The 24,832-nt window shown below is 34.0% G+C and overlaps 1 protein-coding gene and 2 long non-coding RNA genes across 4 annotated transcripts in view; 1 reads left to right on the plus strand and 2 right to left on the minus strand.

The window, feature by feature from the left end:
- The window catches only part of LOC107622249 (G-type lectin S-receptor-like serine/threonine-protein kinase At1g11330), a 62,538-nt gene that overhangs the window by 17,065 nt on the left and 20,641 nt on the right, over window positions 1-24,832 (minus strand). The window lies entirely within an intron of this gene.
- LOC110268538 lies at window positions 325-1,198 on the plus strand. The gene is made up of 2 exons (XR_002356626.1): window positions 325-907; window positions 1,017-1,198. It is a non-coding gene; the product is annotated as an uncharacterized LOC110268538 (long non-coding RNA).
- On the minus strand, window positions 22,835-24,494 carry LOC110268536. 2 transcript variants are annotated; one of them, XR_002356624.1, is made up of 3 exons: window positions 24,112-24,494; window positions 23,044-23,621; window positions 22,835-22,952 (listed from the first exon to the last, which is right to left on the minus strand). It is a non-coding gene; the product is annotated as an uncharacterized LOC110268536 (long non-coding RNA). The 2 variants fall into 2 exon arrangements; XR_002356623.1 differs by having other exon boundaries at window positions 24,108-24,493.

The following is a 24,832-nucleotide window of genomic DNA, read 5'->3' on the forward strand; positions in this document are numbered from 1 at the left end:
GGAGGAGGAGGAGGAGGAGGAGGAGGAGGAGGACAGACGACAACGACCGCGACTACGATGATGTGATAATGATTGATTGATTGATTGATTATTTTGAGGCATTGAAAGTCAATGTCACTGCTTCTGTCCCAAAAGCAGGTATATATTTACCCATAAGCACAGGCATATATATGATTTATGCTGCCTGATTACCTTTTTTCATGCAACGTGTTTTTTATGCTTTTGCTAATAAGGTGAATCATTCATTTTATTTGTGCAGAACTGTAACGTCCCAAACTTTTTCTGAAATATTTTATATTTGATTTCTTTTATTATTATCCTATCCTTTAATTTTATCAAAATTCCTACACTACCCTTATTCTTTTTACCAAAACCTAACCCTAATGCCTAAATTAAACCCACACACTCTTACTCTCACATAAGCATACACTCTGAAGTCTGAACAAAAGAAATAGAGAAAAGGGGGTGAGAAAGTCACCGAGGGAAGAAGAGAAGAAGATGACGGCACTGGCAAAGCAAAGAGAAGCCGTCGCCGCTGTCGAGTTATAGAGGCAGAGGGAGAGACGAATAAGGAGATAGATGGATAAAGAGAAGGCAGCACCACTATCGTCGCTGCTGGGACTCATCGCTGGAGTTACGGTCATCGCCGTTGAAGGGGCCGCGTCGGACGGAGACATTGCCATCGCTGAAGCTCACCGCTGGTGCAACCCGAAGCTATCTCCGCCTTTACTCTGCTCCACTGCGGCTGACCCATACCTCTCCCCTGTTCGTCAAAGCTTGTAGTGTTGCTGCGGGAGTCACTCCAGAGGAGAGGAACCACCGCCACCGTTATTCTGTTGTGTCCTTCACCGTCGACGTTGGAGAGGGTCACCAGAGCTGCTGATGCTCCATCCCCTTGTTTTCTTTGGTAAGACTCATCTTGTTCTACCTTATCTTGCCGTAAAGCCTTATTATTGACTTTGTCCTACCTTGCTTAATACCCCTTTCTGCCTTTGCTCAATTTTAAACTACCATAGGCCGTTGGATTTGCTGCCATTGTTACCGTGGTTGTCCCATGTTATTATTACTAGGGCTGTTGGCATTACTGCAGTGAGAATTGAAATTGTTGCTACTACCCAATCCAAATTCTGCACTCTTTCGTACCCTTTAATTCAGCACTCCGAGTTTGGTCTATTCGGTCCCTTAGGACCACGCTCTGTGAGTAGGCTTTACATTTATAATTGTTTGGCTTTACGTCTATAAATATTTTTTTTATATACGGTGCTTTGAATTTAGTTATACTTACAAAGATTATTATCAAAGGATTTTAAATTGGTTTTACTAATTGAGTTATTAGAACTATATATTTATCATTGTTAAGCTCATTCTAATATGCATTCTAATATGCACATGAGACTATATATTTTTATGAGACTATATGTATTATTGATGAAGCTTTATATTATTTTAAAACATTTGATTTTATTCGAATATGTATTTTTGAAGCATTGAAATATTAGTTGGTACTTACTTATTTTGAAATTGTGAAATATGTTTGAAATGTCTTAAAATTGAGAAAATATGATTGAAAAGGATTTGGATAAGAAATTATTATTTGATTTGATTTGATACCTCATATGTTTGAAAGATCGAAGAATTTGTTATATTTAAAATTATATATTTTGAATTGGTTTGGAAGGCTCGTATTAGAAAATCGTAGTTAACGGCGATTATGACGTTAACTTAGATGCATCTAACTCAGACTCCAGCTAGCAGGGGTGTTGCTAGCCTAACGTGTAGGCCACACGTTAGATCTGTTAGGACACACAAGAGGAAATGACTACCCATAGAGGTGGAGCCGCCCGAGTGTAGACTTTTGATTTGATTTCTGTATGAGAACTCTCTTATTAATTCACTTATTATTATTAACTACTATTTTCTAATTAAAATTACTTTGATAATAATGTTTATATGGTATCATGTCGATTATAGATGTATTGTCTAGTCATTGAGTTGCAAAACTTACCCCATTTTTCTAAAAATATTTTCAGCAATAAGTATTTGATTATGTCAGCCTTTCTATTCAAGAGTAATGATCTGCAATGTGTATCTATTCTTTGTTGAATTCTTAGACGTCATCTGCTCCGTATGTCACAGACAGGATCCATCAATATTTATTTATTTTATTTTTGTTTAAAATATGTAATTATTCATTCTAGAAAGTGTAAATTTATCAAAAAATATATGTAACCTTCTTATTTATCTTATATTCGAATCTGTTGATTTTGCTAGGGGACTATTTCCCTGAGCGCCAGTCATGACTCATTTTGGGATGTGACAGAGTGGTATAAAAGCTTTAGGTTAACCTGTGGTAGCTATGAGAACTCTGTGCTTTCTCTCCTTGTCTCAAGCCTTGGCCGTTCACCCTTATTATAGAAGGGGAAGCTTCCAAAATTGAAATCGGTCCAACCGAGCCAACTTCTTCTTCTTCAACATAAACCGGTTCAGACAGAGAGAAGAGAGAGGGAAACCGAAAGCAAATCAACATGCAATTACCTCTCTCTCATCCCTTCTCATCAAGCTTCATCAATCCGCCCTTCCATCTTGACTTGGTCCCCAAGAAGGATTTCTGACCCTTGATGAACACTTGATCCTTGACAGCTCCATCTGCTCCACTTCTGCTTCTTCCTCCATGTAGCTACAGTAGCTACCTTTTATGATGGTTGAACAAAAAGTAGAAACGAGCCATACCCCAGGGATCTTCTTCTCTGACCGAATTGGATTGCTACCATTTTTAGGCATGGTGATCTTGAGGTTTTTTCACCACATCTTGCCATTAGTGGTAAAGATCTCAGCCACGCCATACTGTAGATCTTCTTTTTACAAGGGCTATCATCACCTAGGCCTCTTGCTTGCTTATAGCTTCTCTGCTTCTACCTCTGATAGCTTGCATCTTCAAGCTTCTTCACTGTCAGTGAAGTGACCGAAACTAGAGAGAGAAGAGTGAAAAGCTTTCAATGGAAGTAAAGAAAGAAATTAAAATGAGTTACTTATCCACTTCCCTTCCCCCATGCCTTGTAGCGTGTGAAATCAATTAATGCCATCAAATCAATTGCATTTTCTCTTTCATATTACCAATGCAATTAAAGCAAGTTCATAAAATTTGAATTCCATTCAAAGAGGGAGTGGGTAACCGAACCAAACATGCACTACTCTTTCCTTCTTTCTTTTCAACTTTTCGGACTAAGCCTTGTTGGTCTTGTAGCAAAGATTAATTGGGCTTCACATTAATTCCCTGGCCCAATCAACATATGAATAATTCAGCCATAATGTTTAAAACATTTTTGCACTAAAGGCTGAAAGTTTTGTCAATATTTTGGGCTTTTCATTGCTTAAAGCCCAATGACCAAAATCTGCAAGCAACATAGAAATTATTAATTAAACAATTTTGAAGCAAAAATTAATTTAATAATTTCTAATTACTATTTTAATAATGTTTGATCATCATAATGAATTGAAGTTTTCCAAACTCAACAATACTGTTGCTTTGCAAGTTTATAGATTTATAGTTAAAATGATTATCTTATTAGTCAACATATTGTGGCAATTGTAAGATAATACGTATTTCATTCTTAGTAATGATTCTATTGTCCTTTCAATTAACTATCTCACATAGATCCCTAGCTACTATTGTAACTTAATTATTGCCAATAAATCTGCTATACTTTCTAATACATTAAAATTAGATCCCAGTTTATCTTTTCAGATCTTGTACTTTGATTTTGATAATCTAAGTGATACTTTTATCTCAATTTTATTACAGTATGCTTAATGTTAATTTTGCAATTTCGACTGATTTTCTTATATTCCGATAATAAGATAATAAAATACAACATGAGTTAAATGTTCCCTAGAAAGCTACAAGCCTACAATTTGTATATATGAAAACTCAGGTCAATGTATATGAAGAGAAGAGTGATAAGTGGTTTCCTACTATGATTAAACCCAAAATATGGTTATATGACTAATATTAATCGAGATCATTGAGATTTTATAAGTAACAAGCAAGTCAATTTCTTTTGTGATTAGATTTCTGAGTTTTTTGATTTGTATGTAGTGGTTATTTTTGTGTTTCCTAACCTCACTTTCGGCTTGCAAACTTGTCAAAGACTCTGTATAGAAAAAAAAAGGGCTTTTTTATGATATAATTTCCCAGGTACGACAAGAATTTTGGAGATATATTTTTTTAATATTTGGATTCAATATATATATATTTGAGTTTGTCCTTAGTTCATAAGCTTTAAGTTCAGTTTACTATTTATGAAGGTGAAGTTTTTTTTAGTGTTTTATCTTTACAAGAAATATGATCTCATACCAATTTTTTAAAATTCTTTTGCTATGTGCTTGGATTTTGTCAAAAGCAAAACAAAAAAAGTAGTTATTATAACTAATCTTAGTGTGTTAATTGTCAATACTTCAAATTTTTTAGTTTTATTATTATTGTTATTTTATAAGTGAATTTATTTGTAACTTCATACAAAGTCTAGCTGCATGATTATAGAAAATCATATGACTGTATTTTACCAACAGTGACCATAATGATTTAAATACGTAAATGTATATGTAAATCTTGGCTTAATGGACAACAAAGAGATCAATTACATTTCTTGTCATATTTTACATAATCTATCTACTATTTTGAGTTAGGAGATATCAAATTTTATATTGACATAATTATTTAATGTCTAAAATCATGATAATAATCTCAAAGGTACTTAGTTGAAGGTTTCTATAGAAAGGGAAAAGAAGCATACTGATATTTGTGATAGTAACTGTTTTCGATTTTTTATGACTGTTAAGTTGCCTATTCTAAAATGTGTTGTCGTATTTTTAATTTATGTTTTGCTTTGTTTTCTCTATTGTTGATTTTATCTTTATGTTTATACGTATCCTTACTTGTTGTACACTTAAGTATCCTCTAGTGTTTTTGAGGAAAAATATTTGCCCATGACTCCTATTAATCTTCAATTCATAAACCTTTCGTCTTTTTGTTTCAACTTGAATTTGTTTGACGTGATAGTATTTATGCTTTTATAATTTCTTTTGAAATGTTCGTCTCATATATTTTCTTTGAGATTGTGAAATGATTCTCTCTTCCATTGTAAATGGATATCCTACCTGATTATGTTCTTAATCATTCTCTTAAACCTTTGTGAACATTGCCATTGACTTTAATGGCCAGCTCTTGTGAGCTATGTACTCCTTCTATTCAGCTTGAATTTGTTTCAACCTAATACTCTATCTTTCTTTTATTGTTTCTATCGAAATTTCTTGATTCAGATTTCTTTGTTAAGATGTGATTTGACTCTCTTTCTAGCACACTTCGTTATTTCTGAACATCCTTGTTTAATTGCGATCTTACGCATCCTCCCGAATTCTTGTGAACATAATCTGAGATGCTTGTTCTTCTCTTCCTAAGTTTTATATTCCTTTGAGTAAACTTGAGATTCTATTGGTTAACATGTAATCCCTAGATATAGCAAGCAAAACATTAGTTTTTAGGACATAGCTCGTAGACCCAGAAGGTGAAACTTATAAGTGTGCGACGTCAAAAAGATTATGAAGTAGGAGTATTCGGAGGAGGAAGTTAAGGAGATTTTGGTACAAATTGAAAAGTTAGTCCTGATGTTTGACTTTCGGATCGGATGTACATTGGGAGTGATGAACAAAATAAAAAGCGCCATATGTGTTTGACTTATCAAGAGAACAAGAGTGTGAATGTTAACCACATCTTTTTAACACAAACTTATCTTGTAACTTTTTGTACCCGATTATACTTCTTTCTCATGTTTGGTAGAAGGCTAAAACCATGTAACATTTTGTATACTGTATCAATTTTCGAAGGCAAAAATTTTTGTAAGGAGGGTAAAATGTAATGTTCCAAGTTTCTATTCTTAATATATAAAAGTTGATACATAAGTTTACATACATTACTTTTAAAACATCTTTTTCTTTCTATTAATGTCATGTCAGCAACATCGCTTACTTGGCAAAATCTTAGAATCAACCACTCAATTTTTGCCAAATCAACCATTATTCTAAATCAGCAAAAAAAAAAAAAATAAAAAAAATTGTAATCAAATTTGTAACCTACAAAGACATTGAATCCATATCCCTATATTTATTATATCTCACCATTATAAACAATACAATAAATTTATAACTCCAATAATTAATTTATTAGTTTCTATAAATAACTCATTAAGTGTAATAAACATCCATATTACAAATGTCATAATAATATTATTAGTAGTAATAAATTTTACGTTACAAATATTCAAATTCCATACTATATGAACTATTTATATAAGTTTCTTATCACCATTCCTTCAAATAATATCAAATTTAGCATAAGAAATTTAGGACAATTTACATAAATAAAATGAAGGAGAGAAAGTGTTACGTAAATACAACAATAGGAAAAACCAGACGCAAATGCAACAAACCTCATTATATGTAATCCGCGACACCCTAACGCTGATTTCATTTACACATAATCCGCTACACTCTGTCGTGGATTACGTTCAGAAGCAAAAACACATAAACCGCTACACCCTGTAGCAGATTATGAAGAGAGAGGCCCAAAGTGTATTTCGCGAGACCCTGTAGCGGACTACGAAGGAGTTGGCTCACTATATAAACCGTGATACCCTACAACGGTTTCTTCACAATGTGGCTGTTTGGAAGATGCCTATGTGTGTGTTTGGCAAACGCGTTAGAGAAAAGAAAAGTGATTCCACCTCTGAACACACGTTCACGAGAAGCTAAAATTTGTTTCTTCTGCGTTCATGTTCATGGTGGCTGGTTACTGTTAGAAAATTAGATGAAAAATTTTCTTCGTTCCAATATTTTTTTCATCAAAATCTTTTAAATTTGTTTCAATCACTAACAAGGTGAATATTTTGATTTTCTTTATTATTTTTAGTACTCTTTCATATTTTAATTTTTATATTTTTTTGTTTATATGATATATGTGGTTGGTTTTATGGAATTTGTATTCTTTCTTATCTATATGAATTTTTTTCTATTCTTTATTTGATGTACTCTATTTTCATTTTGTATAAAAAAAATTAATTTTTTTGGGTTTGTAAAATTTGTAATTGTAATTATTATATAATACGTTTATTATCAAAATTTTGCATAATATGAATTATGATCCTATCAAAAAGTATAAAATAAATAAAAAACTAATTATAAGTAACAATAGAATCATAAATAATAAAAATTTATAGTTTAAAGTAATATTAAATTACAGAGTACTGATAAAACTAAAAAAATTATAGAATATTTTCTTTTTATTTGACATTATAAAATTTATAGTACTCTCTTTCATATTTTTATCTTTTATTGTATTTATTTTATTTATATCATAAATAATTTTTATATTATTTCACTTCTGATTTTTCATGTATATTATTATTTTTTTCAACAACATATATTATATGAACAAAATTTCTCATCTAAACTGTAAAATTCCTACAATATCCTTATTATTCTTTTTCCCAAATCTAACTCTAATTTCAAAATTAACTCACACTCTCAACTCTCACCTCACACGCTACACACATACACACATAGGAAAGGCAGAGAGAGTGAGGATCGGGAAGAAGAAGAGAGGGAAGGAAGGGACGGCGCCGGTGGGGCTGGGAGCCGTCGTCGCCGTCGTTGTCGTGGATCAGGAAGAGAGAGGGAGAAGGAGCTCAAAACAGGGAATGGGAGGATAAAGGAAGAAGCACGAGGTGGTGCTCTCCCGCCGTCGCCCCTGAAGACCATCCCTGCCGCAGTCGGAGCTTCCACTGTCGTTGTCGAGGACTCCATCGTCACCACAAGAAGCCACCGCATGTGAAAGAGAAAGACGCGACACAGAACAGAGGGAGGGAATGACATCTCGTCGCAGCCGCGCCTTGTTGCTGCCGCTGGAAGAGGAGCTTCGTCGTTGCCGTCATGGCTGTGGGTATGGGGCTTCAAAGAGAGAGAGAGAGAGGAGCTCGCTGAGGAGAGAGAAAGGCAATGGTCAGAGAGAGGAGAGTCTCGCAAGGAGGGGGAGCTGGTATGCCTCCATCGTTGCTACAGGCTGCGCCACCGCGCCTCTGGTCACCGGGAACCGTGCTGATGTCGTCGGAAGCCGCTGTTGGAAACTCTACAAGTTTGCCCTAGCTCAGCTTTGCTTATGCCTATTCTGTCCTTGTCGGTGGGGGGGTCACCGGAGCTACTAATGCTCCATCCTCTTATTTCCTTTGGTAAGACTAAACTTGTTCTGCCTTGTCTTGCCATAAAGCTCTATTATTGACTCTGTCCTATCATGTTTGCTGTCCCTTTTTGTCTTTGCTTAGTTTAAACCACCGTAGGCTATTAGATTCGCTGCCATTGTTACTGTGGTTGTTCTATGTCATTGATACTAGGGCTGTTGTTGAGGTTGCTGCAGTGAGGAATCGAAGTTGTTGCTACTACCTTGGTCCAAATTTCGTGCTCTTTCATTCCATTCTACTTCAACCTTCCTCAGGTTTTATCTTGGCACTCTGGTTTGGTTTCTTCGGTCCCTTGGGACCAATTTGTGAGTAGGCTTTACATTTATAATTATTTGATTGTGCATCTACAATTATTTTGATATATATCTATTATGATCTTTGAATTATACTCACTATATTTGCTTTGAATGATTTTAAATTGGTTAGAATAATTGATTTATTAGAATTAAATAATTCATTTTTTATGAAGTTTATACTTTCGGAACTATACATGAGACTATATATTTTTTTTTTGAAGTTTTGCATTATTCCAAAATATTTAATTTTACTTGAATATCTATTTTTGAAATATTGAAGTATTTATTGGTACTCAGTTATTTTAAAATTATGAAATATGTTTGAAATGCCTTAAGATTGAGAAAATATGATTGAAAAGGATTAGATGAGAAAGTATTATTTGATTTGATTTGATTTGATACCTCGTATGTATGAAAGACTGAAGAATTGATTATATTCGAAATTATATGTTTTGAATTGGTTTGGGAGGCTCGTATTAGAAAACCGTAGTTAACGGCGGTTATGATGTTAACCTAGATGCATCTAACTCAGACCCCAGTTAGCAGGGGTATTGTTAGCCTAACGTGTAGGCCACACGTTAGATCTGTTATTCTGTTAGGACACACAAGAGGAAAGGGCTACCCATAGAGGTGGAGCCGTCCAAGTGTGGACTTTTGATTTAATTTCTGTATGAGAACTCCCTTATTGATTCACTTATTTATATAAATTATTATCTTCTAACTAAAATTATGTTTATATGGTCTCATGTGAATTATAGATGTACTATCTAGTCAATGAGTTGCAAAACTCACTCCGTTTTTTCTAAAAATATTTTCCAGGAATAAATATTTGATTATGTGAGCCTTTCTATTCAAGAATAATGATCTGCAATGGGTATCTATTCATTGTTGAGTTCTTAGACGTCATCTGCTCCATGTGTCACAGGCAGGATCCACCCATATTTATTTTATTTTTTGTTTGTTAAAAATATGTAATTATTCATTTTAGACATTGTAAATTTATTTAAAACATTTGTAATTTTCTTATTCAACTTATATTTGAGTCGGTTAGGCTTGCTTGGGGATTATTTTCCTGAGCACCGATCATGGCTCATTTTGGGCCGTGACAAAGTGGTATCAGAGCTTAGGTTTAATCTGTGTAATATGGAGCAAGTGTCCTATGATAGGATCACAATTGTATAAATAGAAGTGTGCCTATTTGTACAAATTGTGGCACTATCAGAGGGCTATAGGAATGTCATCCTTGTCTTTTTGTCATTCTTGTCTTTTGGTTCTTGTCATCATGAGTTATCTGTCGATTCTTGACACCTCTTTCCTCTTCTTTGTACCCAACATTGAGTTATTATTTGGTTGCTTTTCTTGAACTTGCTTTTGCAATGACTTCAGTTTCGGTTTTGGTTCGCGATTCCTGCCTTATAGCTAGTTCTAATCTTCCTCGTTTTTGTGAATATTTGCTTTAATCTTCTTCATATTCATGTTGTTTTCTATGGTTTCTAATTTCAAGATTTCATCCATAATCTAGAAGATTCGATATGTTTTTGCTGTGAATTATTATCTTATTCCTGTTATAGAATTGTATTTAGATTTGCGGATTGTGGATTTACTTAGCTGCTGATTGAGATGCTTTATTCTGGATTTCGATACAACAAGTTTGTTCTTCTTATGTTGATGATCTTTGAAGTTAACATAATTTTGAACCACTCGTGATTCTTTCTTTCGAATCAATAACCTTGAAAACTGTTATTCGGTTGCTCAGGTAGAAGAACTACGTGACGAACATATGCATGGAGTGTTATTCTTGTTTGCTGGATTGGAATTATAATTTGCTCTGTTTAGGTGTGGCAAATTTTTTATGATGCTTTAGTTGATTTGAAGATCTTTTTCAATCTGAAAGTTTGATTGAGTTTTTTTTTTTGTTTGATAATCTGTTCTGCTATGGTTTTGTTTGTTGAACATGGCTTTTCTTTCAAGGGTACTATTTCTTCTGGGAACTTTCAAGTTCTTCCCTTTTCAATCTTAGGGTTCATTTGATTCTAAAATTTTTGGATTTCAATTGACTCATTTTGCTTCTGCTCTGTACTGATAGTGCTTCATATTTTTCATGGTAAGAAGACTCAAAATAGCATGCAAATTATAGGGCATGAATTTTGTGCATAGAAATTTCTGTGTAGTAATCACTTCTTCAAAATCCGTGCTTTCTTTTTCTTTTTTCTTTTTTGTTTTCCTACTGGTTGATGTTGCTTTGGATTAATACTCTTACTTTGTTGTGAAAAATAACTCAAACCAGTTTAGTTTATTGTATACTAAATATTGTATTGAATTCTGAAGAAGGGTCTTTCTTTCCTCCTTCATTTGTTTTTTCAATCATGTTTTGAAATTTAAGATTCTTTGTTGTTTTTCAACACCCAAATTGAGCATTGTTTTCAATACCTTTCAAAAGTTTTGAACTTATACTTGTTAGTTAGTTCTCTCTTTTTATGCATTTTATTTGTTTGATTTTTGAAGATGGTAACATTATTTATTTATGAAAAAAGTGCTTTGAATATTCAAGCTTCCTTCTTTTGTAGACTTTTGTTTTATTCAATGCAAGTTTTATCCTTGTGCTTCTACAATGCTTTGCTTGTTTGGATTTTTATTGAAGACCCTTTACTCACAAGTTCCTAATCCGTTTATTGATTTTTAGCTGTTTTCTTATTCCAAATTTATGATAAAAAAAAAACATTTTGCTTGAAGTTTCTTTACCTTGTGCAAGTTAACCATGTTCTGATTTGAACCTTGAATTGTTGCATATGTTGGGGATTCTAGTGTTAAGTGTTATGTTAATGGGGTGCATGGGATAATGCTACTTTTTATGGTGTTTTTTTTATTGCCATGAATTAATTGGTGTAATTTTTTTTTAAAAAAAAGTTCTTTTATCATGGCTCATTTTGGGCCGTGACATAAACAAACTCATTCAGATAAGAAAGAATAAAAATTTCATAAAACTAACAACATATATTATATGAACAAAATTTCTCATCTAAACCAGCCACCATGAACATGAATGCATAAGCAACAAATTTTAGCTTCACGTGAACGTGTGTTTAGAGGTGGAATCACTTCTCTTTTCTCCAACGCGTTTGCCAAACACACACATAGCCATTTTTGGATAGAGCCCGTTTAGAAAGTAGTACAAGCTACTTTTTTTTTTTTGGATTATAAAAAGTTAAAATTTGAGTGTTTGGCACTATTTTAAAAAAAGCTTCGTCGTTGCCGTCATGGCTGTGGGTATGGGGCTTCAAAGAGAGAGAGAGAGAGGAGCTCGCTGAGGAGAGAGAAAGGCAATGGTCAGAGAGAGGAGAGTCTCGCAAGGAGGGGGGAGCTGGTACGCCTCCATCGTTGCTACAGGCTGTGCCACCGCGCCTCTGGTCACCGAGAACTGTGCTGATGTCGCCAGAAGCCGCTGTTGGAAACTCTGCAAGTTTGCCCTAGCTCAGCTTTGCTTATGCCTGTTCTGCCCTTGCCGGTGGGGGGGGGGGTTACCGGAGCTGCTGATGCTCCATCCTCTTATTCCTTTGGTAAGACTAAACCTGTTCTGACTTGTCTTGCCATAAAGCTCTATTATTGACTCTGTCCTATCATGTTTGCTGTCCCTTTTTGTCTTTGCTTAGTTTAAACCACCGTAGGCTATTAGATTCGCTGCCATTGTTACTGTGGTTGTTCTATGTCATTGATACTAGGGCTGTTGTTGAGGTTGCTGCAGTGAGAAATCGAAGTTGTTGCTACTACCTTGGTCCAAATTTCGTGCTCTTTCATTCCATTCTACTTCAACCTTCCTCAGGTTTTATCTTGGTACTCTGGTTCGGTCCCTTCGGTCCCTTGGGACCAATTTGTGAGTAGGCTTTACATTTATAATTATTTGATTGTGCATCTACAATTATTTTGATATATATCTATTATGATCTTTGAATTATACTCACTATATTTGCTTTGAATGATTTTAAATTGATTAGAATAATTGATTTATTAGAATTAAATAATTCGTTTTTTATGAAGTTTATACTTTCGAAACTATACATGAGACTATATATTTTTTTTATGAAGTTTTGCATTATTCCAAAATATTTAATTTTACTTGAATATCTGTTTTTGAAGTATTGAAGTATTTATTGGTACTCAGATATTTTAAAATTGTGAAATATGTTTGAAGTGCCTTAAGATTGAGAAAATATGATTGAAAAAGATTAGATGAGAAAGTATTATTTGATTTGATTTGATTTGATACCTCGTATGTATGAAAGACTGAAGAATTGATTATATTCGAAATTATATGTTTTGAATTGGTTTGGGAGGCTCGTATTAGAAAACCGTAGTTAACGGCGATTATGACGTTAACCTAGATGCATCTAACTCAGACCCCAGCTAGCAAGGGTGTTGCTAGCCTAACGTGTAGGCCACACGTTAGATCTGTTATTCTATTAGGACACACAAGAGAAAAGGGCTACCCATAGAGGTGGAGCCGCCCAAGTGTAGACTTTTGATTTGATTTCTGTATGAGAACTCCCTTATTGATTCACTTATTTATATAAATTATTATCTTCTAACTAAAATTATGTTTATATGGTCTCATGTGAATTATAGATGTACTGTCTAGTCACTGGGTTGAAAAACTCACTCCGTTTTTTGTAAAAATATTTTTCAGGAATAAATATTTGATTATGTGAGCCTTTCTATTCAAGAGTAATGATCTGCAATGGGTATCTATTCGTTGTTGAATTCTTAGACATCATCTGTTCCATGTGTCACAGGCAGGATCCACCCATATTTATTTTATTTTTTGTTTGTTAAAAATATGTAATTATTCATTTTAGACATTGTAAATTTATTTAAAACATTTATAATTTTCTTATTCAACTTATATTTGAGTCGGTTAGGCTTGCTTGGGGATTATTTTCCTGAGCGTCGATCATGGCTCATTTTGGGCCGTGACATAAACAAACTCATTCAGATAAGAAAGAATAAAAATTTCATAAAACTAACAACATATATTATATGAACAAAATTTCTCATCTAAACCAGCCACCATGAACATGAATGCATAAGCAACAAATTTTAGCTTCACGTGAACGTGTGTTTAGAGGTGGAATCACTTCTCTTTTCTCCAACGCGTTTGCCAAACACACATAGCCATTTTTGGATAGAGCCCGTTTAGAAAGTAGTACAAGCTACTTTTTTTTTTTTGGATTATAAAAAGTTAAAATTTGAGTGTTTGGCACTATTTTAAAAAAAATTTTTAATTTGTCAAAAAGTTAATTTGTAGTTTTTTGAAGAATTAGAAATATATGACTTCTCTACTTTTTGATAAGTCATTCTACCACTTACTTAAAAAAAATTTAATTTCAAAACAAAAAAAATCTACTTTTCTTCTTGACTCTATGAAAAATACTGATCCTTCACCACCATTTTCACACAAGGTCTGCTATTGGCCTTCCACCATCATTTCACCATTATTCTCACGCAATGTTCCAAACTTCACCATTTTCACGTAATGATTCATCTGATGGAAGTATTGATCCTCCACCACCATTTTCAGACAATATTGTATCTGAACAATCTACTGCATATATTCCTTCTAAGTTTTTTTTTATCATTTTATCACTCTATTTTTTATTATTAAATTTGTATTTAACTGTGGTATGAAATTTTAGTTTTAATTTTATTTTTTTATATGTGATTTTATAGCTTGCTATTATTTTCATAGTTAATTATAGCAAATTCTTGACCTCAATAAAGGAGAAGAGAGTTCTAATAGCCAATAGGAGTAAAAAAAAATAAAAAACAGCAACAAAATATACATTGACACACATTTTATATTTATTTTTTATTTTCACCTACCATATCATACACAATATTAGTGATTAGGTTATGTAAAATCAACATTCAATATTGGAAAGTATTTGTTATCATCGTTATTTTAATATTTATTTTCTTCTATAAAAAAATTTATTTTTTGAGTTATTTATTCAAACACTACAATTTTAAAATAAGTATTTTTATAACTAAAAAGCCAAACACAAAATAACTTATTTATAAGCTGCTATTAATAAAAATTCTTATATTTTAAATTTTTTTTTCAAAAAAACTTATTTAAATTATTTATCAAAACTGGCCATAGTCAGGTCGTCAGGGTGATAAGTCATTAACCCAAAAATTTATATATATAAAAGAAAGCTTTTGGGATTGACATTTTGGTGAAGACTGATATATGGTCATCTGGTCCGGTCCATTAGAAGAGGAGAGACAAAACAAATACGCAAGAAGGTGAGAGAAACTATGCTCCTATATTTTAGTAATGAAAGAAAAATATTAGATAATAAATATTTTATTGTATTTAATTTCATTAGGGAATCAATTAAGAGAGAAGCGAACTCTAGTCAACTAATTAAAAAATAGATATGTTACAAAAAAAATTTTTCTACTATCCTAATTTTTCGAATTTTAAAATGTTACAACCTAAAATGAGTCATAATTGATGTTTGGAAAAATAATCCCCTAACAAGTCTAATAGATTCGAATATAAATTAAATAAAAAAGTTACAAGTATTTTTAATGAATTTACAAGTTCTAGAATGAATGGTTACACATTTTTAACAAAAAGATAAAATAAATAAATATAGTTGGATCCTGCCTGTGACATATGGTGCATATAATGTCTGAAAACTGAACAAAGAATATGTATTCATTGCAGATCATTACCCTTGAATAGAAAGACTCACATAATCAAGTATTTATTTCTGAAAAATATTTTTTGAAAAAAGCAGAGTGAGTTTTACAATTCAGTAACTAGACAGTATATCTAGAGTTCATATGAGACCATATAAATATTATTATCAAAGTAACTTTAATTAGAAATTAGTAATTGATACTAATAATGTAATGTCCCAAGCTTCTTTTTTTATTATTACTACCCTACCCTCTAATTTTATCAAAATTCTTAAACTATCTTTACCCCTCTCTTTCCATCCTTAACCCTAATCCAAAAATTCCTAATTTTGTCCTAATTTCATTACAACACATACACCCACAAACAGGAAAAAGAAAAAGAAAAAGGGAGGAGAACATAAATCAGAGGGGGAGCGATTGAAAAACAAAGGAAGAAGAAGAAAGGGAGAAGAGGAGCGATTGAAAAACAAAGGAAGAAGAAGAAAGGGAGAAGAGGAGCGATTGAAAAACAAAGGAAGAAGAAGAAAGGGAGAAGAGGGAAGAGACGACGCCGGCGAGACTAGGCGCCGCTATTGCCGTCGCAGAGAAAAGAAGAGACGCACAAGAGAGATGAGAGTGAGATCACAGACCTTCCATGGAGAAAGAAGAAAGCGCACGACGGAGAAGAGGAAGGAGGGAGTCCTGTTGTCATTGTTGTGCCCGTTGCCGCTGTTGCCGTTGATCGAGACCGTCGCCGTCCCAGTTGAAAATAGGGTAGAGAAGGAGGGCGCCAATGGGAGAGAGAAAGGGGAGCTTGTAACACCCTAACTACCAAAGCTCGCACTTCCGGCTGCGCGACTCTGATAGCTTTGGACATTACGACGACACTTATATTATTTAATACTAAAATATGAGCCTGTTTGAAACTTTAAACCGCAATACCGCTCCCAAAGATACTTTCGTTCGATAGCGTACATCCATAAATACCATTCAACTTACAACAACTCATAAATAGTACATCCATATATATACATAAATATATATAAATAATGCAGCAGGGACGAGGATGGAGCTTCTTCTCGGTCAGTGGTTCGCAGCTCACGGTAATGCGCGAAACACCTCCTTTGGCGGTGACTGCTCCACTCTCCACTGCGGCGGCGTCGAGGATCCAAGATGGCGACGCGATCTCAACCCCACGGACAGAACGGTGGTGATGGCAGTTCTATTCACTCACCTCCATCGCGTCTCACTCTCGACATCTCTCCTTCACCCCTCTTCGATCGGCACCAAGGTGGACTTACACGTAACGGCGGCGACTAGCGTGCAGGGCGCGGCGACTCCGGCAGTCACGGCGACGGCGCGGTGGCAGAGAAGCCCAGCGTGCGGCGCAGTCTCTTTCCTCCCCTCCTCTCCTTCTTCTCCTCCACGAATCCGTTTCTCCCTTCCCTCTCTTTCTTTCTTTCATTTTTGCAGATGTTGCTGCTGGCTGAAATGGGGAAGGTTGCGGCTGTGTGTGTGCTTAGGTTAGAGGGGCAGCAGCTGCTGCTGCTGAGTGTGAGTGAAGGAAACCGGGTCGGTTAGCGGGTTACTGGGTTAGGGTTTCATTTTCAAAAATTAGGGTTAGGGACATTTTAGTAATTTCACTTAAAAATAGGGATAATATAGTAATTAGAAATAAATTCTAATCCAATAATAATAATATATAAAATACTATTTGTTCATCAACTCTACAATTATTTTCAATAAAATGCCCAAATCAAATAATAAGAAATAATATACTTAATTTCTTCATTTTCCAAAATAACAGTATTAATATTTAAAATATTACTTATCCAACCCAAATCATATAAAATACTTATTATTTTATAATTATCAACTTTATAATTCAAATATAGAAAATAATCCAATAATTATAAAATTGGATAATAATCATAGCTTATCTCAAATCCAATAAATCAAAACTTGCCTTAATTATCTTTAATAAAATAATCTCTGAAATTAAGGCTATAAATAATTGTAGGATTTGAGACTTGATCATAATAAGACTTTTCAAAGATTCTGGGCCTTACAGAGCTCTGCTGGAGCTCATCACCGAGATGCTGCTGCCTTCCACCACCGCGAGATAGGCCAACCTTCTATTCTTCCACTGTCATTGTGGTTGCCTCCATTGCAGGTGGAGGAGGTCACTAGAGAAGATATTGTTCTGTTTTGCTTCTGCTTTTAGTTTTTCATTGGTTGTCGGAGTCTCTGGAGCCATGATTGTTGCCGCCAAGAGCCACCACTGCTATACCTTTATCTTGGTAAAACAAATCCCATTCTGCTTGTACTTGACATCTCTCTATTCATGTTCTGCTTTTATCTACCTTACTGTCTCTCTCTATTTTCGTGTTGTCTTTCTTGATTAATTTGCTTTTGCTGTTGTTTGTTATGGGCTAGAAATAGTAGCGATACTGCTGTTGTTGTCGAGATTACATCCGTGATGTGGTCGTTGCTGTTGTTTGAATTGAAGTTGCTACCACTGGTTTGGTCCAAATTCTACGTTCTTTCGTTCGATTCTATTCTATTCCAACCTGTAAAATCTGTGAAATTAATAAATAATGAGCCAATAAATTAATTATTATTTAAAGAAATTAGGACATTAAATTTTATAATTTAGGGAAGTAGAAATATTAAAAATACGAATTTTGATACTAATTTTAAAGGATTTTGTCTAAAATTGGATCAACGGGCTAAACCGATTGAACCAGACCCATATTGGGCTCAAGACCCAACCCATATAATCCCTTTCTTCCCCTTTGTAGCCACAACAGTTCTATTTTCATTTTTGGAAAGGGAATCCACAGTGAGGAGAGAGAAGAGTAAGAGAACCCTAACTCATTCCACTTCCAACTTCAAATCCTTGTAACTTTCAATCCGGAGTTCCAATTGACGAGCCGTTTGTGACCACGTGTTCATCTCAGAGTTTTCTTCATTTTTATTTAAACAAAGTGGTAAGAAATTTGTAAATTTTTCCCAGTTTCCTTCTCCCTTTCTAAATTCGCATTTTTGTATGAGTTTTGAGTGATTTTGATGATTTTGGTAGTTTAGGTACAATCTAACATGAAATAATTATTGGGTTTTACTCCAATCATTAATGGGTAAGGTAAGAAAACTCTAAACCCTTGAGATTTGTCCAATTTGGTGTGTCTTTGTACTAATTTGAGTAAATTGTATGAACTAGCTTGAGATTATGTTGAATTAGCAAATTGAAGCACTTGGAATAAAGCTTTAGTGGATGGAATTTATTGGAGTTGATTGGGAATCTTGAAGCTTGAATTTTTGGTGGTTTTGAGCTTAAAGAGGAATTGGCTAAGGTATGGTTTCGATTTTTCGTAATTAATACTTAATATATTGTGAAAACTTAGGCTAGTTGACCGTAGGATAGGATGAATATGTGAATTGTTATGTTTAGTAAATAATGAGAATAATTGTCGAATTTGATGTAAATGGGTGTTGAATTAGTTGGTTGGATTGATTAGTTATTGTATGAGCATGAGATGTGGATTTTTTATGTTTGATGTTGAAATTGGTGAGAGTTATGATTGTAAAAGTTGATTAGATTGGAGGCTTTGGATGTAGTATATTTTGGAATGAACGGATAGTGATATTAATGAGGATGTTTTTGGTAAATAATGAATTTTGAGTAATTAATGATACATGTTGATAACTATGTATATAGTTGTTTGCATATGAATTATTGTGTTGAGACGGATGAAATGTCGAGTTGGAGTAGTATTGGATGAATGAGGACTGTTGAGATATGATTGGGTGGATTTAATGCAGTTTTGGTAAGTTTTGATATGGTTTTGGATTTGGAAAGATTGGGAAAAACTTGAGTTTTAAGTTTTGGTCAAAACAGAATTTTAACGAACTTTGGCAGTCTATAACTTGAGTCTCAAATTTTGGATTTGAATAAAATCTATCTCAAATTAAGGATATTTTCAACAGCTTTAAAACGGTAAAAAAAATTTGAGGAAAATAGAATTTAGTAGAGAAAGTTATGGATATCGAAAAACAGGTGCAGAAAACTAATTTTTGTTAAGTTGCAGAATTTTGAAAATGCTGGTGCGTGTGCGCACGCACGGGGCAGAGTGTGAGATTCGGCTTGTGCGTACGCACACACTGGGAATTTGGCAAGTGTGCACATGCACACTACGGTGTGTATGCACACACATGGGAAGACTTACTGTTGCCTGCGTATGCATACCCTTGTGCATACACACACTTTTAAAAGATTGAGTGGAGTGTGCGCACGCACACATATGTGTGTACGCACACTACCCTGTTTTTCCAAAATCTCTGTTTTCCACTATTTAACTTCTCGACAATCTTGTTACACTCTGAAACTACTATGTTGAATAAAATTCACTATTTCTACACTATTAACCATTATTCTGGTTTTTTCCAAACTTCTAAAAAACTATGTTTAAAGCCTAATAGGTGGTTATTGGGTAGCGGAGTGTGGCTATGATTATGGAAAGAAGTATCTTGTTGGTAAAGAAAGAGGTAAAGTTAACAATGAATAATGGCTAGTAATGATGATATGAATTCATTGATGATAATTGCAGAAGTGTTGATTATGTTATGAGCCGGATAACTATATTGATAATGAATTATGGCTGATAATGATGATGTGATTATTGATTGATTATGTGATTTGTTGCATTTTTAAATATCTGAGGTACGAGTTTTCTTGGGTAAAAGTAGTGGCTTGCCACCATGTGCTCCAGGTTGAGACACGATACTCTGCTGACCTTATGTCGTAAGTGTGGCCGGACACTTATACCTTTCTGGATGAGCTTGCCCCCATGGATATACACAGGTGTGTGTTATATGATTATGAATGATTATGATTTGAGAGGGACAGTCCAATGGTTTGCTACCAGGACTTGTCGGGTTCGCTATATAACCGACAAATGAGACTCATCAGCCATAGGATAAACATACATCATATGCATATACGTGTTTGTTTGGTGTGCTTTGTTGAGAATGCCTAACTAAACATATGAACTACTTGTTACTTATTTATCTGTTGTATCTGCATTCAAGTTGTGATTTCTTTGTATTAATACCTGTGTTTGAAAATAAATAATTTCAGTGGAGGTTGGGAGGTTCGGAGGAGTTGGAAATGGGAGTGTTAGATTAGAAGGAAGATCCTTAGCTAGTTGCCTAAATTTTTGGTTTAGTTGTGTTTTATAAGATTGAATCAAATGTCGGAAGTTCTAGGAATGCCTTTGTCCTTCTTGGGACCTTATGTATTAATTATGTGGGTACCATTACCATACCGAGAACCTCCGGTTCTCATTCCATACGTATTTATTGTTTTTCAGATGTAAGACGTGACGCGCCTCGCTGAACGTGCTGGGTTTGTCTTCTTGGAAGCGAAAATTCGTATTTTTGGGATTTTTGTATTATGTACTTAGTTTTATATGTATTTTTTTGCTTTTGTTTCAAAACATGTTTTGTGCCTCTTAGAAGTTGATTTTAGAGAACTAGGACTTGTATTCTGTCTTTTGGATATCGTTGGGTTATATATATATATATGTGCTCTGGCCGGTCTTTGCTTCGTGGACCGAGTCAGAAGCTTTGTTATCTGTATCCTTGGAACTCTTCACTATGTATCTATAATACTTCTCTCTTATCTCTTACAGTTTACTTTTATCGACGTCGAGTGGTATGCGTTTTTTTGTTTAACGTTTTTGTTCAACTTTCTTTCAAGACTCCTAGATATATTATCCTTGTTATATTTCTATGTATATATTTTGTTTATAGAAGTCGTAGTGTCTTACCACCTTTGATTTACGATCTAGGCGTAAAGATCTGTGTGGTAAGGTATTACACAACCTTTCTCACCTTTTAATTCAACACTCTAAGTTTGGTCTCTTCAATCCCTTAGGACCACGCTGTGAGTAAGCTTTACATTTATAACTGTTTGGCTTTGCATTTATAATTATTTTGATATACGGTGCTTTGAACTTATAATTATACTTATATGATTACTATCAAAGGATTTTAAATTGGCTTGAATATTCGATTTGTTAAAGCTAAATATTTATCCTTGTTAAGCTTATTTTAATATGCACATAAGACTATATGTTTTTATGAGACTATATGTATTCTTGATGAAGCTTTATATTATTTTAAAACATTTGATTTTATTCGAATATGTATTTTTGGAGCATTGAAATATTGGTTGGTACTTACTTATTTTGAAATTGTGAAATATGTTTGAAATGCCTTAAGATTGAGAAAATATGATTGAAAAGGATTTGGATGAGAAAGTATTATTTGATTTGATTTGATACCTCGTGTTTGAAAGAACGAAGAATTTCTTATATTTGAAATTATATATTTTGAGTTGGTTTGGAAGGCTCGTATTAGAAAACCGTAGTTAACGGCAGTTATGATGTTAACTTAGATGCATTTAACTCAGACTCCAGCTAAGAGGGGTGTTGCTAGCCTAACGTGTAGGCCACACGTTAGATATATTAGGACACACAAGAGGAAATGGCTACCCATAGAGGTGGAGCCGCCTGAGTGTCGACTTTTAATTTGATTTCTGTATGAGAACTCTCTTATTGATTCACTTATTATTATTAACTACTATTTTCTAATTAAAATTACTTTGATAATAATGTTTATATGGTCTCATGTTGATTATAGATGTATTGTCTAGTCATTGAGTTGCAAAATTCACCCCGTTTTTCTAAAAAAAATTTTAGGAATAAATATTTGATTATGTGAGCCTTTGTATTCAAGAGTAATGATCTGCAATGGATATCGATTCTTTGTTGAGTTCTTAGACATCATCTGCTCCATATGTCACATACAGGATCCATCCATATTTATTTATTTTATTTTTGTTTAAAATATGTAATTATTCATTCTAGAAAGTGTAAATTTATCAAAAAATATATGTAACCTTCTTATTTATCTTATATTCGAATCTGTTAGTTTTGTTAGGGGACTATTTCCCTGAGCGTCAGTCATGGCTCATTTTGGGCTGTGACAAATAAATGAATCAATAAGAGAGTTTTCATTACAGAAATCAAATCAAATAGTCCACACTTGGGCGGCTCCACCTCTAAGGGTAGTCCTTTTTTCTTGTGTATCCAAACAGAATAACAAATCTAACTTGTGGCCTACACGTTAGGCTAGCAACGCCCCTATTAGTTGAGGTATGAGCCAAATGTATCTAGATTAATGTCATAACCACCGTTAACTACGGTTTTCTAATACGAGCCTCCCAAACTAATTTAAAATATATAATTTCAAACACAATACTACAAGAATATGGCCAATTAGCTACCACAAAAAAAGTCGTAAAATCATCGCTAATTCAATGTCTCGTATGCTTGATTATCGGTTGAAGTATACCAAACTCAATTTCTTTTAGTGTTAAAAATTCAGTTTGCACATATAACTTTGTTCTACATTTATCTACTAAAAGCAAAAGGGATATACCTGCTCCCTCTGTCATCCTTATAACCATCATAAGAAGGTGCCAATTAAACAGGTTTTTACCTTTTGCCGAAGCCACTTTGCTCACACGGTGCCAATTTTCATCAGAATCAATGTAAGTTAGAGCAGTCCTCTTGTCTACAGGATTGAATGGAAGAAAATGGACCTCCCTGATTCTGGCTTGAGCCTGGTCAGTCAAAACATTAAAATTATGAGTTAAATTAAACATTTTATCTGTATCCTTCTTGTCCTAAAGAGAGTGGTTTTCCTATATTTACCTCCTTTGGATCAGCAAGCATCCCAACAATTGCAGCATCTATAGCATCCTAATTTTTGGTCCTAGAGGCCCTTGCAGCAAGAAGGATAACATACTCCTTCTCAACACCCTTAGCAAATACCTCAATCAAGTTTCTATCAACATTGAGCTTATTCAATGTCAAGGTTACAGTTTTGTCACTGCAGAGGACATCCATCCCAGCCATTTCCTCAATAGTCATCATATGTTTTTAGCAATTGAGAAAATGCAGAAGTTACCAATTGCTGTAAGCACTTTCTAGAAGTGTCCAACTTGGTTAGCGTATCCACCAAATGAGCCGCTTTACTTAAGAATGTGTGCACACCAGTGGCAATCACAACTGCTTCTATCTCACCCTTCTTGACTGTTGATCTAGTAAATACTTCATCAGTGGGGTTCTTGGTCACTAGAAGAGATTCTCCTGTTAAAGCAGACTGATCAACACTTAGAGGGTCGCCCTCGAGAAGACAAGCATCGGCCGGAATGATCTCTCCTAATTTAATGTTGATTATGTCTCCTGGTACTAAAATTGCAGCATCTTGTTCACTCCAGTGACCATATCTTAAAAGACGCAATAGAAAAAAGATAACTTACACTGAACAAATAACAAAGTAACAATAACTGATTGACCATTCAATTAGATCTAAAATCATTTTAGATTTTTGACAAAGGAAATAAGAAATATTTTAAAAGTAAAAGTAAATTTTCCATAAGGTTTCAATTTGTGATACAAGCATATGTGATTAGATGCACCAGAAGCAGTGAGTAGAAACTCAAGTTAAAGGTAACCTTCGTAAATAAATTTATGTTTTTAGCATAAATAATTAGAACTAAAAATCATAACCAGATAATTAGAAAAAATACATCAGAACCAAAAATATAGAATGAATAATAAAAACAATAAGAACATAACTAAAACCCTAAACCAAAAATCAGAACCAAAAACAAGTAATCATAACAAAAATCAGAATTTAAAATCAGTTTAGAATCAATAATAATAACAGAACCGTGAAAGGTGCAGGATTCAGAAGACTCGAAATACAATACCGACAGTGACAAGAACATCAAGCAGGACCGCCAGCAACGCAACCAATAGCAGCAGCAGCCACTGAACAAAGCTTATGACAGAAGAAATCAAAGAGAGACGGAAAGATGCTGGATGGTGAGATGACGTAGACAACGGGGCTGAAATCGAAGAGACGACGAAGCCGCTGGATTGAGGCCACGACAGCGCTGGAAAAGGAGCGACGCAGAACAAAATGCGATGTGATGGAATCCGCCGCCGAAAAGTGTGGTGAGCCTCTGGTGGGAGCTTGAGGAGTGTGAGAAACTTGGAGAGGGGAGGCTGGAGACTGCGGCACTGGAGTGTGACGTGTGTGTTATGATTAGGTTTTAGTGGGCAGAGGGTAGTGCAGTTATGAGTAGTGCGGGCTAATGTTTAGCGGTTGTAGATTAGAAAATTACTGGTGATAATGAAATTTTAAATTTTTGATTTGAAGTACTGAAAACGGCACTTATATAGTTTATTTTAATTTTTTTAAATTAATATAGTTTATTTTAATTTTTGAGTTATTATTTTTTTGTTTTTAATTTTTATTTTGATTTTTTTTTAAATTACTTTTAAAAAATCTTATATAAATAGATAAAAAATTTTAAATAAACATAAAAAGATTTTTGTAAATATCAATAATATTATTAAAATAAATAAACTAAAATAATTTGTATTATTTTTTAATTTAAAAATATTTTTATATTTTATAATTTATGTCACT

Source organism: Arachis ipaensis, chromosome B10 (genome assembly GCF_000816755.2).
Source record: "Arachis ipaensis cultivar K30076 chromosome B10, Araip1.1, whole genome shotgun sequence".
Taxonomy (NCBI): domain Eukaryota; kingdom Viridiplantae; phylum Streptophyta; class Magnoliopsida; order Fabales; family Fabaceae; genus Arachis; species Arachis ipaensis.